Raw genomic sequence first — 18,607 nt, forward strand, 5'->3', positions numbered from 1 at the left:
CAAATAATTATCACATATGATTTTTAATAGAGCAGTTTTTATTACATAAAATACAAAGAAAACCAATGAACACCATTTTGAATACAATACTGTTTTAAATAATGTCAGTAATTACAACTGTTTCAGGCTGTGGAAAGCAGCTCGAGGGATACAAATTTAATAACTGAGCTTATAGCAAACACCTCACATGAGCAGAATGTTAAGGGAAGTGAGTTAAACACTCAAATGTTAGGCAATACTAGAATTATGATCACCAAGCACATCATAATTCCATCTTCCCATAACGCTACTGCTTCCTACTTTTGGTCATAAAGGAACATCATCTTCCTTATACACACTGAACTGACAAACTAGCAATGCAGCCTGATCTATGCGTATTTGAATGAAAACCAAATTTATAGTAGAAAACAGTTGCACACTTCTAAATGGACTGCCTGCAGTAAACAGATGCACTGTACTTTGCCAGCAGAGTTCCCAGCTGTTTGGGAAATGGTGAGGTCTGTTTGGTTTCAGAATCACTTTGGGACAAAGCACTGCATGAAGGCTGACGATCTAACTGCACAGAGTTCAGCTCAACACAGATTTTCCATAGATCTTTTAGTGCTACTTGTAGGTGATTTTGGAAAACATAAAAAATGACACTTGGGTGGCATATGGGAGGGATTGGGGGCAGTGATCAGATACAAACAGGAATTAACAATATGATGAGACCAATATCCATTGTCCCTAATTCACAGTCCACAGCACCTGCTCTTGTAGATGACACTTAGTAGGGGAAACTCCCTCATATGTTTAACATTTACATGTTTGACCTTGAATAAAGGCAAGCAGAACAGGCTAAATCCACAAGATGCACAAAAACTATGCAGGGCTGTAAGCTTTGCTTCAAGTCTAAGATGAGGTAGTCACCTCCTCAAACTCCCCTTGCTATAGTCTGACATGGGTTATGCTAGTGATGGGACAGAAGCCCAGACTGTCAGAGGGTGTTTTACTATCCAAGTAAAATCAGCAAAGTAAAAGAATTCAGAAGGTACTTTTTGGCTTTAGGTTTTGGTTGTTTCTCTGTTTCTCTAAAACTACCCCAGACAAACACTCAGTAGTTTGAATTTAATTTTCTTCTATATTTCCCTAATACTACTTCAGTAGCCACTTTCAGGTCATTAGGCAATTTAATTTTAAACAATTTGCAGACTGCAAAGACTGGTTGTAAGTAACACCATCTAGTTTTTGCCTAACAAGCAACTGAACACAGTGTAGGTGCAACTGAGGAAAATATAACTTGGACTTGTAACTTTCCTTGCTGCTACTACATCATCTGATCTGGCAGGGAATATCAGGCTGGAAAAAATGCATCTCGTTACGCTCCTGACCGTCTTTATTCCTGTGTAAACTCTCTTGAACTACTTCTAGCTTACTGTATTCATTGTGAGTTTTAAGGAATGAGCAGAAGGTGAGTAAGATCTTGGCCACAAAAATATGCTGCCTTTGTTTAAATAAAGGGGTAAACAAACTCATCAAAGACAGTCAGTGAGACTCTACAGGAAAACCCTTTTCTGATTAGTCATTTTTTATTTCTGTCAATTTAATTTACATACATTTTTTACTGGATTTAAGATATAGTCAAAGTGAAATAAAACTGTTCAGAGAGGAATTGCTCTAATTTAGCTAAATCACTTAAAAGTGACTCAGGGGCTGGCTTACTTGGAGAGTTTGGTGACCTCATTGCTGTCTACAACTACCTGAAGGGAGGTTGTAGCCAGGAGGGGGTTGGTCTCTTCTCCCAGGCAACCAGGACCAGAACAAGAGGACACAGTCTAAGCTGCACCAGGGAAGGTTTAGGCTCGAGGTGAGGAGAAAGTTCTTCACAGAGTTGTTAGACATTGGAATGTGCTGCCCAGGGAGGTGGTGGAGTCACCATCCCTGGAGATGTTCAAGAGGGAATTGGATGTGACACTTTGTGCCATGGTTTAGTGGTCATAAGGTCTTGGGTGACAGGTTGGACTTGATGATCCTTGAGGTCTTTTCCAACCTTACTGATTCTGTGATTCTGTTTACTGTGAAATCCTTGTGCATGGACAATTCCACCATCGTTTCCCATGTGGTATGCCTTGCTGCCTGGCACTTGCTGCCTGATCAGTGTGCTTTCATGGGGTAAATGGGATTTAGGGCTCCTTGCTAGATTAGTGTCACAGAAACGTTGCCCAAGTATGAGGGCTACAGATCTGGTTTAAGATTTCTTCTAAATATTGTGATGGTCTCATTCTGTGAAGGCAGGAGTTACTTACGCCAAGTATTGTCATTACCTGCATGGCCCCAAAAATCCCCAGTACACAGTCCTCTAGAGCCTGTGCTTTAAACAATTTGGCAGTGATAAGGTCATATATTCTTTATTCAATCCCCACATGTGCTGCTGGTCGATGGAGTAATACAGGAATCTACTATTAATGAGTACGGACCCGCAGACAGACAGAAGCAAGCAATATATTGCTAATTCATACCCTAGCTTACTTGAAGGAGGTGTCTTGGGGCTAACAACCAATAAAAAACCACCTTATATCAGTCTAAAGAAGAAAGTTGTATAAGGCAGCAGAATATATTATCATCCAAAACTGAAGAAGAACAAATATTTTATTATATATTAATCTAAACATCCCTGAATTCAAGTACAATAGGACTTATATCTTAGGTTTGTAACTTTCCATAACTTCAGTCCAATTTCTGACTTATTTAAGAGACCAGGGTTATTAATATTTCTTATTGTTTCTACTCATCCATTTTTTGAACTGGATTTCTCCAAGGCATTCTTTGCTCTCACTTCTACCTTCCTCTTCATTTTCAAAGTATCTGTTCCAGGAAGTGGCTGAAATATAGAAAAACACATATAAAAATTGTTTGACTGCACACATGCGTTGTAAAATATTGTGTTTTTTCCTGGAGGAGATATGAAGGTGAATCAGGAAATGGATGGCTTTCTCAGATCACATGAATCAGGACCCCAGAATTCATCATTTTCACCAAATATCTGACTACTTTCAGGAATGTGAAATTAGACAACCCTTATTTAAGGCTCACACAACAACTTCTTTAATTATGTTTTCTGTCAGAGACTTTGATGAAAACAAAGAGGCAATGACTAGAAATCAGCTTGCACGTTTATTTATATTATATAGCTATTTCGAAAATAATCACCTTAAGCATTCACAAAATTAAGCCATTTTTATAAAGAGCCCACATCATACAAATATGGTGAGAAATACTAGTTTATTCTCTCTTGATTACAAACAGTAAATATAAGCTCATCAGATAAACATCTAGCTTTCAAAAGCCAAGTAATTTGGAATGTCACTGTTTCTAACTCAAAGATATTACAGATACTAGTCGGTGTAACCATCACTTAGTGTGAGACAATAATTTGACAGAAAAGAGAGTTTGTAAGTCTGGTGTGTATTTCTCTGTGATTCAAAGCAAGTATTGCAACAATGTCTCTTGCTAAGACAATTAAAATTTTGCTCAGTCTGAATTTGCTTTGTGTCTGCTACTGGGGCACAGGCTACTGAGCTAGTCTTGCATGTCCTGCTTTCTAACAGCATACTTTGCTACTAGAAGCATCTGAGGATAACATTTAAATGTGGCAGACTCATGACGATCCAGCCTTGGAAGATTATTTTGCTCAATACAGGCAGAAATGCCAAGGACACATACAACTCAAATGTAGCTGACCAAATACTCTCTTGAATCTCAGTGGGAAAGAAGGAAGAAAGAGTGATGTAGCAACGTCACATAAGCAAGTTGGACTCAAAATACAAGATTGCACAAACTCTGTGTTCTTTAACATTGGATCACGAAAGGGGATTGTTCACATGCCCCTGGCTGGTCTGCTCTGGAAAGTTTCTGGTCACCAGAAGAGTTTCTTCTGAGTAATATATGATGTGGTTGAAAAAACAAAAGCAGGCAATTAACTGGAGAGCAGCCAGACAGAAAGGGACCTGGGGGTACTGATTGACAGCCAGCTGAACATGAGCCAGCAGTGTGCCCAGGTGGCCAAGAAGGCCAATGGCATCCTGGCCTGCATCAGGAATAGTGTGGCCAGCAGGAGCAGGGAGGTCATTGTACCCCTGTACACAGCACTGGTAAGGCTGCACCTCGAGTACTGTGTCCAGTTCTGGGCCCCTCAATTTAAAAAGGATATTGAAATACTTGAACGTGTTCAGAGAAGGGCAACAAGGCTGGGGAGAGGTCTTGAACACAAACCCTATGAGGAGATGCTGAAGGAGCTGGGATTGTTTAGCCTGGCAAAGAGGAGGCTCAGGGGAGACCTCATTGCTGTCTACAACTACCTGAAGGGAGGTTGTAGCCAGGAGGCCAGGGTTGGTCTCTTCTCCCAGACAATCAGCACCAGAACAAGAGGACACAGTCTCAAGCTGCACCAGGGGAAGTTTAGGCTTGAGGTGTTAAGACGTTGGAATGTGCTGCCCAGGGAGGTGGTTGAGTCACCGTTCCTGGAGGTGTTCAAGAGGGGATTGGACGTGGCACTTGGTGCCATGGTTTAGTACTCAGGAGATCTTGGGTGACAGGTTGGACTTGATGATCCTTGAGGTCTTTTCCAACCTTATTGATTCTGTGAACTGTGAAATTTCAAAGTTTTTCTGTTGAATTAAACAAAAATAACTAGTATTTTCAGTGAAGTTAAAAAAACTCCAAACTGTGACGAAAATAAGACATTGAACTCTTGTCACTCTGAAGCAAGCAAGGTCTTTTCACAGAATCATAGAACAGTTTGGGTCGGAAGGGATCTTTTAAAGTCACCTATTCCAACCTTCCTGCAATAAGCAGGGACATCTTTACCTAGGTCAGGTTGCTCCAAGCCCTCTCCAACCTGACCTTGAATTTTTCCTCTCTGGGCAACTTGTTCCAGTGTTTCACCACCCCAGTTGTAAAAAAAGGTCTTTCTTGTATCTAGTTTGATTCTCCTCCACTTTTTTTTTTTTATTTAAAACCATTGCTCCTTGTCCTATTGCAACAGACTTGACTAAAAAGATTGTCCACATCTTTCTATCGGTCCTCTTTAAGTGTTGCAATAAGGTGTCCCTGAAGCCTTCTCTTCTCCAGACTGAATAACCCTAATTCTTTCATCCCATCTTCATAGGAGAGGTGTTCCCACTCTTCTGGACTTGTTCCAAGAGGTCGATGTCCTTCCTGTTCTGAGGACTCCAGAAATGGATCCACTACTCCAGAAATGGATGGGAACTCACCAGAGAGGAGTAAAGGGGCAGAATCACCTCCTTTAGATCTGATGGCCATGAATCCTTTGATGCAGCCCAGGATATGATTGGCCTTCTGGGCTGTGAGTGAACATTGCTGGCTCTTATCCAGCTTTTCATCTCACGGTATACCCATGTCTTTCTCCACATTGCTGCTCTCAATCCCTTTTCCCTATGATGGAAGCCTAGCTCAAAGCTCAGTTTTACCAAAGCTAACTTTTCCCTCTGTTTTATTTTTTCTACCTTTTAATCTAACTTAAACTTTAGGCTTACAAGTATTGACTTTGCTTTTCTAAATGATGAGACACACTAGCCAAGGTGCTATTGATGCGGGCAGAAGGGCCTTCCTTTACACCATGACTTTTCCACCTAAACAGATGGAAATCTACTCCCTTCCCTGCTTTCTAATACTCTTCACATTCTGCCACCGCAGGGAGGAGCTGAAATCTGGCTTCCTACCCAACTGGTGAAAAGCCTGAAAGTACTGTGCAGCCTTTCCTTTTCCAACTGCAGTACCTTATGGCTTTCACATGCTGCCGTATCTTAACATAGTAGGCTCTATTCTGTTGCAAGGAGCGATCAAGAACTAGCAACAGTGAGAAATATAATGACAAGAAAATACACAGCAGAAGAAGAGGTGAATCAAAATGAAACGAAGTCTGGATGGAATTATGATTTGGTCCCCCCAGAGTTTTCTTTCCATTCCTTTAATCAGCAGATTCTCCCCTATCCTCAGCATAACACTTTAGGGTTATGTTAGGATAGCCTTATTTAGATTATAGAGGCTTAGCCTGGGACTGACAGATCACTGTGTAAGGTACTGTAACAGACACAAAAACCTCTCAGTCACTGCTTGCAAGAATATGTCTGGAGATTGCTTTGCCTAAAATTGCTCATCTCACTCAACTAATCTGAGGTAACTCTAAACTTAAACATAGCAGAGAGTAACCTGTAGCATTAAATAATATTTTATAGCCTCATTTCCAATATGATTAATCTGACAGCCACTTTCATATGTCTTTGCCCATGAAATTATCAAAATAAATTAAAATGAAATAGAATTAATCATTGACATTGACATGTTTTCCCGTGAGATTGGCAGGTAGCTGTAAAGTACATGACTTAAAACCACTATGATGATACAGGGAAAGTATGATTCCAGTGGAATATTTCTTAGGATGTAACCCAGTATCATGTAAAGCTATAAATGTTGTGAGGGTTTTGGTTTTGTTCAGTTTGATTTTTGTTTTTTGTTTTGTTTGTAGGTTTCTTTGCTTTTACATACATGTCCATTGTTACATAGCCAAACCAGAGGCTAAAATATACATCATTCCAGGTGCTACAATGTTGATGGGTTTTTACAAGCTGGTGGTTTTGCATACACAGTACTTTTCATATATAAAGTATGGATGTTAGGGCCGTTCTTTTTTTCCCAGGAGTTGTTAAAAACAAGTATCTCTCCTGTTTAAAAACTATAAGGTTATTGTAACATAAAAAAAAACATGCATAAAAAGCATGGGACTTGCTGATGTGAACAGATACATCTTAGAAAAACTCCAGACAAGCTAATGGAGTACGTATGTGAAACATACTGTATCTGCAGTTACTTTGATGGCAATGTTCAGGTATAAAATGGAGCTGAGGAACTTTTGCAGAAAAGTGATCCTACATATACATTACACTGGTGTCTTACAAACTGTATTGTTATAAATAAGGGAACATCTTTGACTGTCAGGGTTACATGACTGTAATGGAAAAAAAGTTTAGCCTTCAGTATTTGTGTCTGTGGTTTGGATTTTTCAGATTTTTTTTTTTAAATACCAAGATGCAATCAGAAAGAATGTTTCAAATTCCAGAGCTTCATTTGTAACAGTAATCTCAAACTTTCATTAACCTTTTTCCTTGAACAAGTTTCTTTCATAACATAGCTGGCAGTTTCAGGCAGTTTGGATTTGCAGGTAAGTTTTGATTCTGGTTGTTTTGTTGTAGTATGTTTTTATAGGATTACTCCAGAATGGATCAATCCTATCTATGGTTTTGTTTCAATAAACTATCAATGCTTTTAGCTTAGCAAATGAACTCTTGCTGCAAACAACACAGGTTGGTTTCTGCTACGCTGTATAGTGGGAACGTGCAAATGCTGCCGTAAAAGAGAACAAATCCACTTGGATGGAATTCATTAAAACACACATACGAACACAAATAACCTTGTTTAACATAGGTGGATTGGCTAAACATAAAGGCATGCACAGAAAACACGGTGAGCGCGGAAACGCAAACGTACGTACCCGGGGCAGATGCCTGCGCACCCCGGCTGCCAGCGCCGCAGTGCCACGTCTCAGCCCCGCTCACGCCACGGGAGCTTCTTGCGGGATTTCCCAGGGCCTGCAGATGAACTTTCGGGGCTGACACGTCGATCCGTGCCGGCGAGGGGAGGGGAGGGGGCGGAGAGGGACTCGCTGCAGGCTTTGACGTGGTCGCAAAAATGTCAGCGCCGCGCTCCCCCGCCCGCCCACGCCGAGTCGCGCAGCACAGGGCCGAGGGGCTGGCCGTGGGACGGGGCTGCCGGTGCGCAGCTCCCGCTGCCTGCGCCGTTCCACCCCGGGTCCCGGAGGCCCTGGTTGCCGGCGAGCACAGGGGAGCGGGCAGCCGGCAGCGCGCAGCCTCGGCACAAGCGTGCGCTCCCGGGGCACTCCCGCTCTCCCCAACGCCCTGGGGCAGTCGCTGGCATCCGTCTCTCCTTCGCGTCTACCTGCTCCGCTTCCCCGGTCCCTGGAGCCGTGGGCAGCGGCCGGGCGCCCTGCGGCCACCGGCACTCGTGGAGCTGCCCCTCGCCCACCGTCTCTCCCTTCCTTCCTCTCGCTGTCGCTGCAGCAGCTCGCCAGCGTGTGTTGTGCTCAGTTGTCCTGACGCTGGGGAGCCGCTGCTCAAATCTGATCGAGAGAAGCCTACTTACCTGGGCTGCGGTAAGTAGAGAAAACAATAGATCAAAAAATAAAATAAACCAAACAGACCTATGCCTCAAGCACGAATATCTCAACGAGTTGCAACTTCTCGGCTGGCCCGGAGGGTGCAGCGCGGGGGAGGGAAGGCAGCAATCCGAGAGCACCCCAGCCCGGGATAGGGTCGGCTGCGGAGCCACTCGCTCATCGCCAGGGACGGGACGCTAGCGCTACTCCGCCCCGCGGCGGGGCGCTGGGTCCGGCCGGCGGGCGAGGCGGGCAGTTGCTGCGCCGCGAACTTGGTGGGAGCGAGCGGCTCGGCGGGGCTGCGCGGGTCGACGCTACGGCCATGGCGGCGTGAGGCAGTAGCACCGTGGCGGGGAGACCAGCATCAGTGCCTGCCTACGCTGTGCAGCCCTACGGCGCTTTCAGGTAACCCCATCTCGGCCCCTCTTTCCCCGGCTCGGAGCTCGGGCTGGGGTTGGCAATGGGTTTTTCGACGAGCCGCGGAGATGGCGCGTCTTCGGCTGCGATCTCCGTCCCCGGGGCTGACTAGCGTGAGCACCGCCGGGCTGCGCCCCTGGAGCACCCTCCGGGGACAAGGGGGCCGGATGGGGCTTCGCCGCCGCCGCCGCGGCAGGGTGCCGGCAGGGGGAGCTGGGAGCGAGGCGAAGCGGCGCTGCCGCTGGGGACCAGTGGCGAAGAGCGCTGCCGGCGGCCGAAGCCCGTCTCGGGTATTGCCCGGCTCCACCCCCGAAAGTCCACCAAGCCTTTCGGAACAGGCTGTCGTTCTCCCCGAAGACGGTGTTGTTTGCTCGGGAAAGGCAGCACCGGCCGGACCTGGGGCCGCATCTCCAGCGGGTCCGGAAGCTGCTCCCCTCCGGCGCTGGGCGCAGCGGGAGCACCGGCGCCGCTCCTGCCCGCGGGATCACCCCCTCGGCAGGATTTTGTCACCCAGCAGCGTGAGGTGCGTGGCGGTCGCTGAGCCGTGGCTGCCGAGAGGGTGGTTGGTGGCTCTGAAACGTTTTGGAGGGGTTTTGTCACACTTCGGCAAGTGAAGTTTGGTGAGAGCAGAAGAGAAGCGGCGTGAAGGGCACCGGCACTTGTCTGAGAAACGTGGGGGTTTCAGCGGGATATTCTTGCATTACGATTTGAAGTCCCAATGGACTTTTGTTGTCGCTTTTACTTAACTGGACTGGCTGCAGTCTTGGCACAACGGTGTTTTGGCATTTTCAGAATTGTGGAGTTTGTGTTACCGTTCTGCAGCAGCGCAGAAAGAAACGCCTCGGTCTGTTACAGTAGTCCATGTTTTGGTGAGGTTTGTTTATCAGATAAATAACAGTTGTTAAGACTTGTTCTATCATTCCCAGATGCTAAATGTGCACGGTAAATTGACACAACAATAATCTCTACGGGATTATTCCTAGGGGACTCGCAGGGATGGGGGGAGCTGTCAGTGCATCCCTTCCTTCAGTAAACCGGACCATTGGCAGGAGAGGTCTGTGCATGCGTGCACGCACGCTCTTCCGAAGGTATTTAGAATCTGCAAGGTTACAGCTAAGAAAAACATCTTAGAACTAAAAACTCTTGTTAAAGTTGTAGTAATAGCAGGCTTCGGCAGCCCTAAGGTAGTGCATTTGAAGATCATATTTTCTGAAAGCTGGCTAACCACTTGTAGTTTAAGTTTTGTTTTGTTTTTTGTTTTTTGTTTTTTTTTTTGTATGAAAGGCTGCTGTGATGCTAGCCCAGCTACAGTGCTGTAAAAATAGAACTTTTCATATTGGAAATTGCATTTAAATCATAGTCCTAGCAGTATCAGCGTCTTCTGGTTGTTATGTAAGATTCTGACTCAGTTTAGCAAAGTTTGATTTACTAAGAATTGTTGAACTTGGTGATGTCATACATACATAATGTGTACTCAGTCAAAAGTGTATTGCTGCTGTGAAAAGCAGTGGTATGGCCTTAGGTACTTTGCTTAGTCTAATGAAATATTTTAGTAGACTTCTGTATTTTGTGCTGTATTCCCACCTTCCTCTGCAGCAGGTACTGATAATTTAACTTTATTACATTTAGTAATGGATTCATTTCATTTTCTTATTTTTATGCTGAACAGCTGTGAGGAGTCCTGCTGAGAACTAAGCTTTTGCTCTGTAGGGTGGCAGTTTCCTTTTCTGTTCCAGAGGTTGTTTTCAACTAACTAATGTAAACACTTAAGTTGTACTGCTTATTCCTTAGCATGTAGTAACAGTTTTGTTTTGGTTGAGAAACTGAAAGCATTAGTCTCATTTCTTTTAATCTTTAACCAGTGCTGTTTTCTTAAAATACTTTCATGTAGTAGGAGTGTCCTGCTCTTTGTAATGATCCATAAACTTTGGTTGTATCAGGTTTGTTGTACTCATTTCCTGTTGGGCAGAGGGTGGTAACTATGGATTGATGCTGTTTTCAGAAGAAAAATAATTGAATGGGGGTGTGGTTTTGTTTGGTTTTTTTTTTTTTTAATTCTTTAACCCAGCTACTTGGAGAAACCACATGGATTTCAGCTTCTATTGATACAGTCTTATACAAGTATAGAATTTTCACTGAATGAAGTTCATTACTTTCCAGTGAATAAACTGTATATTACAAGCCATGAGGTGCAGAAATACAATGTAAGCCCCCTGCAAACTTCAGTCTATCCATTAGAGGTTGTGTGGAAGAATTCAGCCAAGGGAGCCACAGAGCTCCTGGGATGAGCAGGAGCAGACCCCTTTCTGTATTCTGGTCTGCAAGGGCCGTGTCACTCCCAGTGTTGGCAGGGGGTTACTGCTATATTGTAGGACATGTAAAGGGGTAGTTGATAGTGCTATCAGTTGATAGTAGGTGTGTGCTACCAGTACTATATGTGACTGGCAGTGCAGAGAGGAATGGTGTATGTAATCTGCTACTGTATTATTTAACAAACTAGTATGATTAGTCAATATGTTGTGATGACTGACAATACAATGACTGGTAATATATATTCTAAAGTTGCTACAACTCCTGGGATGAATTGGTATTGCTGCTGTCATGATTCTAAGAAGCAGCACTGAAGAACTTCTCATTGTCTGTAACATCATTTTGTGGAGATGCTTAATGGGAATTTTTGCTAGTGTTGAGTTCTCCAGATTATTATTAATCAGCCTTTTTTTCTTCATTATTATCCTTTTATCTTCTTTGGCATGTCTACACATTCCTATTCGGAACAAGTCTAAATTACAGACTAGACAGTCGCTCTTTCCTAACATCTTTTGTAAAGCTGTAACTGATTAAAAAGAATGAGGTTTGAAGATTGGATTTTGTTGGTCAAACACTGTATAAACACTTTCAAAATGACCCTTTTGAGATTGGTTTGTCAACTGTTTTAACGCAGCAGGCTGGTTTTAATTTCCAGGCTGGAGCACTGCAGCTGTGACCTCTGAAAGGCAGGTGGCAGTCTGCTATCTGCCATCCTTACCCAAACCTGGGCAACCCACAGCTGGAACTGTGCCACTGAGCTACACTTTTCTGATAAAGCTGCTGTTGTAAAAACAGCAAACTGCTTCCAAAAAAAAGTTGGGGCTTTAATTTTAGTTTGCTTCCTAAAAGTGTCTGAGTGTTTGTTTAAGAAATTTGCCAGGTTGCATCTAAGTATAGGACATTTGCTTAACATTTGTCAGGAAGGTAGCAAATGTAAACCAAGTTAATGACCCCTAAACTGCTATCAAATTAGTGTTACATTCTTGATTTTTTTTTTCCCTAGAATGTGTATTTTCCAAAGTATAAATCATGCAACCCTTTCATCATTTAATGGATTTATTCATACATCAAATTTGTTTGTGTTCACAAATTTTTGTCTCCACTGAGGTACTTTGGTGCAATCCAATAATTGTCTGCTGTATAAATCACCTCTGTCTCCATACTCATGATTTTTTAAGAAATATATTAATAAAATTAATCTTTCTTTGGAGACCTTTGGGGAAGAAATCATACAATCATTAGGGTTGGAAAAGATCTGCAAGCTCATCAAGTCCAACTGTAAACGCAACACTACAGTGACCACTAAACTATGTCTGTGCTTGTGTCCCAGTATATATTAGAAAGTCAGGCAACTTCACAGAGGAGCTGATGTTTGTCAGTGATAGTAGGAGAAAGCTGAGATTGATATGAAGTCTGCACTATGATGCAGATGAAATTCTTGAATTTAACTCAACTGTTAAAAGTTGCCTTCTCAAAGGTTATCTTTTCAAACAGTTTGAATGATTTTCTTTAGAAAAAGCTTAAATGCCGTGTAGCTGCCGCTGCACTGTTGTTTCCAGACTTATCTCTAAGTGGCTTATCTGTGTTAGGAGTTTCTTGTGTGATAGCAGGATAATACAGATTTTCATTCCTTTTCCAGTTTTTAAAATCAGGATATATTCCTGAGCTCTGGTATACTTTAGAATTGTTGGATCTTAGTTTCTTACAGAACTGACCAACCTTTTCATGGCAGTGATGGAAATGGGTTTTACACTTTTAGTGTGCTGATTGAGTAGCTCTGAATATAATTTGCTGAGTTTTTTAATTTAAACTCCTTTCTAGATCAACAGCAACAATGAACAGCTTAGCAGTATTTGTTAAGTTTAGGAGAATCTTACAGAAATTATAACTCCAGAATGCTGAATTGCCTTTCTGTTTGTAATACTGGAATGCTTTCTTAGGCTTTACTAAATACATGTGTTGATTGAATTAGAGTATATGTGATGGTTGCAGGATTCTTCTCTGGACACACTCCAGCACCTCAAGAGCCCTCTATATAAGGGGCCCAGAACACAGCATAATACTCGAGGTGTGGCCTCACCAGTGCTGAGTACAGGGGGATGGATGTTGGCACAATGACTTCCCTGTTCCTGCTGGCCACAGTGTTTCTAATACAAGCCAGGATGCCACTGGCCTTCCTGGCCACCTGGGCACACTGCTGACTCATGTTCAGTCAACTATTAACCAGTACCCCCAGGTCCTTCTCCAAGTTGCAGCTTTCCAGCCACACATCCCCAAGTCTGTAGCTTTCCATGGGATCATTGTGACCCAAGTGCAGGACCTGGCACTTGGCCTTTTTGAATGTCACGCAGTTAAGTTTGGCCCATCAGTCCAACCTGTCCAGATCCTGTTATAAAGCTTTCCTATCCTCTAGCAGATGGACACAGACACCTGGCTTGCTTTCATCTGCAAACTTACTGAGGATGCACTCAATTCCCTCATCCAGATCATTAGTAAAGATATTAAAGAGGACAGGCCCCAGTACTGAACCCTGGAGGATACCACTAGTGACTAGGTGCCAGTCAGATTTGATCCCACTCATCACCACTCTTTGGGTCTGGCTAGCCAGCCAGACTTTTATCCAGTGCAGTGTATGCTCATCCAAGCCATGTGCCGTGAGTTTAAGTGCAAGTGTTTCCCCCTAGTTTGCTTAAGTTGTGTGAAGGGAAATTTAGATTGGATTGTCATGGTTTTGCCTTGGCTGTGGACCAGATGCCCACCAAAGCCGCTCTATCATTCCCCTTCTTAGATGGACAAGAAAGAGGGAAAATGCGACAAGAGGCCTGTGGGTCAAGTTAGAAGCAGTTTAAGGCAAAAGCGGAAACAGAGGCCACGTGTGAACAAGAGTAAACAAGAATATTCTCTACTTCCCAATAGCAGACAACGTCCAGCCACTTCCGTGGAAGCAGGGCTTCATTACACATAGCAGTTGCTCTGGAGGACAAACACCATTAATGAATGCCCCCAAACTTCCTTCTTTCCTTTAGCTTTGGTATCTGAGCTGATATCATATGGTATGGAATACTCCTTTGGTCAGTTTGGGTCAGCTGGCCTGGCCACTTCCCTTGCCAAAATCTTGCCCATTCCTCAGCCTACGGTTGTGTGTGTGCGTGGGGAATGTTGGAAAAGCACAGACTTGGTGCTACTCAAGCACTGTTCAACAGTAGCCAAAAATCTGCTGTGTTATCATTGCCCTTCCAGCTACCTCTGCAAAACATAGCACTATGAAAGGTGCTTTAGGGAGAACTAACTCCATCTGAGCCAAACCCAATACATTACTATTAGGAAAAAATTCTTTCCTGAAAGAGTGGTGATGTATTGGCACAGGCTGCCCAGGGAAGTGCTGGAGTTGCTGTCTCTGGAGGTGTTCAAGAAGCACATATATGTGACTCTTCAGGATATAGTTTAGTGGTCACAGCATCTGGGTTACAGTTGGACTCAATCATAAAGGTTTTTTCCAACCTTAATGATTCTATGACTATGATTCTGATTTGATAGTATAAATTGTCTTGTAGTCTTGCTGCAGGTTGTGCTTGAGTCCATGTATTGTGTAACATTTAAATACAGTTGTTTGTTATGTTCTAATTTCTGAATCCTTCAGGTTATTTCTCCCCTTCCATTCCCTCAGCTGCAGCTGTAGTTCAAAAAGTGGGATCAGTAGGTCTTAATACGATACTTGAGATAATGTACAACAGTATGTTGTTTTTGCACTGTTCTCAGCAAAGACTAACTTGCTTAATGCTAATGGAGTGAAATATTGAGGGTTGATACTAGCACTGCTTCACAGTCCAAAGAAATTTGAAAATAAATATTTTACACAGTTTGTTATCTAGCTTTTAGCATAGCATTGCTGATAAAACAAGCTCTTACACTCTGTTGATTTCCTTTTTCTCTGTGTACATCTTAAGGCAAAAAAAACCCCAAAATGATCCACAAACAAAAAAACCCAACCCAAACCAAAACAAAAACCCAACCCAACCAACCAAAAACCCCCCTGTACCTTACACAGTCAAAACAGAAGACAGTTGAGCCTATATTCAAGGTCAGAGATAAGGCAGCCAGAAGCAAAGCAGAAGAGGCAGCCCAGAGAGCAAAATGAGAAGAAAAACTCTGTGTTCCTAAACTGTATAGGAATTTACAGAGCCAATGAAATGAAATAAACTTATCTCTGTTACTTGCTCAGCCTATTAGAAAAAAATAATTTTCTGGAAGATTCTCCGGAAGAATTTTAAGCATATCTTAAAACTATAACAACAGGCCAGGGTACTCCTGCATTGTGCTAATAACTTACATGTGTGTGTATTGATGAACAAACGATTTTCTAAGTACTCAAGCAGTTCTTTTGTGCATATAAATATAAAAGGTGTGAATGGCAGTACTGGTGTAGTTTGCTGATCCCTTTGACTACTCCGTCAAGGAGGAGAGCCTGTTGGGAGTTTTGTACCTTGGAGGAATCGATCTTTTCTGCTGTCACTCTCTAGTAGGTCAGTAGGTAAAATAGCTTCTGTGAGCAAGCCATGTGGAAACTCAGCCTTCACTTAGCCATCAGGTGTGCAGTGTCATGTTACCTCTATCACCTGTAACACATGCAGGTCACCTTTCCTGCATTCCTGTAGCCCAGGCTGAGTGTATTGGAGTTGCAGTGATGCTTGGGCTGGCAGGAGCCTGCTAGTACCTGTGTGACGGCCTGATTTTTTTTTCCTGATGCTTTGTGTCCTGAAGCCCAGTACCGACAAGAGCAACTGCTGTTATGTGAGTGTTTTAATTTTATTTTACTTTTTAATGCCTCATTCAAGGAATAAAGATGATGAGGCAAGAAGCAGGTGAGCAGGGAGAAACAGCTGGTAGAAATAAGAGGTGGGAGAGGATTTTTTTGGATGAGTGGGAAAGGAAAGCTTCAGAGGAAACTGAAGTCCCTGTTTTGCAGAAGAGTGTGGTGAGAGCCAGTGGGCTGGATATGGGCAATTGCAGACTTGTGCAAAGCTTTCTTCTGTCTCTCTGCTGGTGTGCATCCAGCCCCCCACATTTGTTCAAAGCAGTATCCTGTTTGGGTATCATAACAGGGAGTTTCTCACACATGTAACTACATGAATCTTGATGGCTGTTAATGTAAATAATTGGCAGGCAGAAGTTGCTATATAGTATGAATTACAGAAACTTAATTTCAAGTTGGAAGACTATCAGAGTAATTGGAGTAATGTCACCAGCTCTGTTTTCATTTGTGTGTTGAATGTCTGTGGATCTCTGGGTCTTTCAGCTGTTCTCCATGTATGAACTTTCCATGCAGCTTATTAGTTACTTGCTTTGTGTTTCTTCTGTGAATTATGATGTGTTTTGCAGTGGAACTCTACTATAGCTGATGGGATACTATGGACATGTTATGGAGATAAACAAGTTAATTCTTCAAAATTGTGAAGTGCATACCGAGTACCTGTTTTAATTTATAGGATGGCTTTGCTTACGTGTTTTGAGTTTCACAAGGAAGTGTGAAATGGCAGCAGCCTTATTTTAACTGTTGGAGAGAGATCTTTGTTTCAGTGTGGTTACTTTGTAACCCAGAGGCAGACTCTTTACTCTCCAACTTTTATTCTCTCTTTCTTCCTTCTTCTTTTTTTTTTTTTTTTAAAGGGACAAAAATTTAAAAAAGAAAGCAGTGATTTTTACTGAAGCAGTTAAAAAGTCACTTGTCTCAGTTGTCTGAAAACTTATGATCAGCAGAAGACCTATGAAGCATTACAGTTCAGTTTGGTGTGGGAGTGGAGTTCAATAGGTTGGAATAGTGTGGTGGACTTGTGGCCTTATACCTGAGTTTCATGAATTATGGCAAATACAAAACACAAAATGTTTGATTAAGTTATTTGCACTGTTACAAAGTGTACTTGCAGATGATAAAAAGAATGTCAGTATAGCTTCTTTATTCCACTGTCAACACATGCAGATCTTTTTTATCCCTGTGTCTTTAAATATCTTCTCGAAAATCCTTCAAAGGTAGTTTTATTAATTTAATATAGTGCAGATGTCACTAGCTGTGAGGAATAAGTCACAATGACTTGTAGTGTTATGTCAAAAATACCATTAAGAGGCTTAGAACACAGGGAGCAATTAATGAACAGTCTTTGCTATGAACAAATGTCAGAGACTCCTCCAGGGCTATGCTGCTTCTGTGCTATATTCATTAGTTTCTGTTTTGAGCAAAGTTGGTGCTGATGACTGGATTTAATTACGCATACCTGAAAAAATCAGCAAAAAGTATTAGAATGAAAAATTTACATTTAACTTAATAAATAAAGACTTCTTTCCTTCTCAGGGGTTTTAATGATTCATGTAACTGTTTCTGGCTAACATTTCCCTCTAACTATTGGGATTGTCTTCGTTGGAGATTTTGGCAGAGATGGGTCTTATTGTTTGCTTCAGGATGCATGCCAAATACTGTGCTTACATTTATATCTCTCTGATTAAAAGTGTGTTAAAAATCACAGAATCACAGAATTATTGGGACTGGAATAGACCTCCGAGATCATCAAGTCCAGCCTATGACCCAACACCACCACATTGACTAGACCATGTCACTAAATGCCACATCCAATCTTTCCTTAAACACCTCCAGGGACAGCAACTCCACCACCTCCCTGGGCAGTTCATTCCAGTGTCTAATCACCCTTTCTGTGAGGAAGTGCTTCCTAACATCCAACCTAAACCTCCCCTGGTTCAGCTTCAGGCCATGCCCTCTCATCTTGTCACAAGTTGCCTGGGAGAAGAGCCTGACCCCCACCTGACTACAACTTCCTTTGAGGTAGTTGTAGAGAGTGATAAGGTCCTCCTGAGTCTCCTCCAGGCTAAACACCCCCAGCTCCCTCAGCCTCTCCCCATAAGACTTTCCCTCCAGCCCCCTCACCAGTTTCATTGCTCTCCTCTGGACCCACTCCAGCACCTCAATATCTTTCTTGAAGTGAGGGCCCAGAACTGCACACAGTACTTGAGGTGAGGCCTCACCAGTGCCGTGTACAGGGGCAGAATTACATCCCCAGTCCTGCTGGCCACATTATTCCTGACACAAGCCAAGATGCCATTGGCCTTCTGTGCCCCCTGGGCACACTGCTGGCTCATGTTCAGCTGTTGTCAACCAGCACTCCCAGGTCCCTCTCTGCCAGGCTGCTCTCCAGCCACTCATCCCCCAGTCTGTAGTGCTGCATGGGGTTGTTGTGGCCAAAGTGTAGGACCCTGCACTTGGCCTTGTTAAACCTCATACTGTTGGCCTCAGCCCATCGACCCAGCCTGTCCAGGCCTTCCTGAAGTGCCTTCCTACCCTCCAGGAGATCCACCTGCTCCCCCAACTTGGTGTCACCCACAAATTTACTAATGGTAGACTCGATCCCCTCATCCAAGTCATCAGTAAAGATGTTGCATAGAACTGAGCCCAGTACTGATCCCTGGGGAGCACCACTGGTCACTGGACACCATCTGGATGCTGCACCATTCACAACCACTCTCTGTGCCTGGTCATCCAGCCAGTTTTTAACCCAGTGAATGGTGTACCTCTCCAAGCCATGGGCTGCCAACTTTTCCAGGAGGATGCTGTGGGAGACTGTCAGAAGCTTTACTGAAGTCTAG

General features: G+C 43.3%; 1 non-coding gene across 1 annotated transcript; it reads right to left on the bottom strand.

Annotated features, from left to right (window-relative positions):
* Positions 1-2,947: 2,947 nt before the first annotated feature.
* On the bottom strand, positions 2,948-3,016 carry LOC128967801 (small nucleolar RNA SNORD123). Its single transcript, XR_008489128.1, has one exon. It is a non-coding gene; the product is annotated as a small nucleolar RNA SNORD123 (small nucleolar RNA).
* Positions 3,017-18,607: the final 15,591 nt, after the last annotated feature.

The sequence above is a fragment of the Indicator indicator genome, chromosome 6 (genome assembly GCF_027791375.1).
Source record: "Indicator indicator isolate 239-I01 chromosome 6, UM_Iind_1.1, whole genome shotgun sequence".
NCBI lineage: Eukaryota > Metazoa > Chordata > Aves > Piciformes > Indicatoridae > Indicator > Indicator indicator.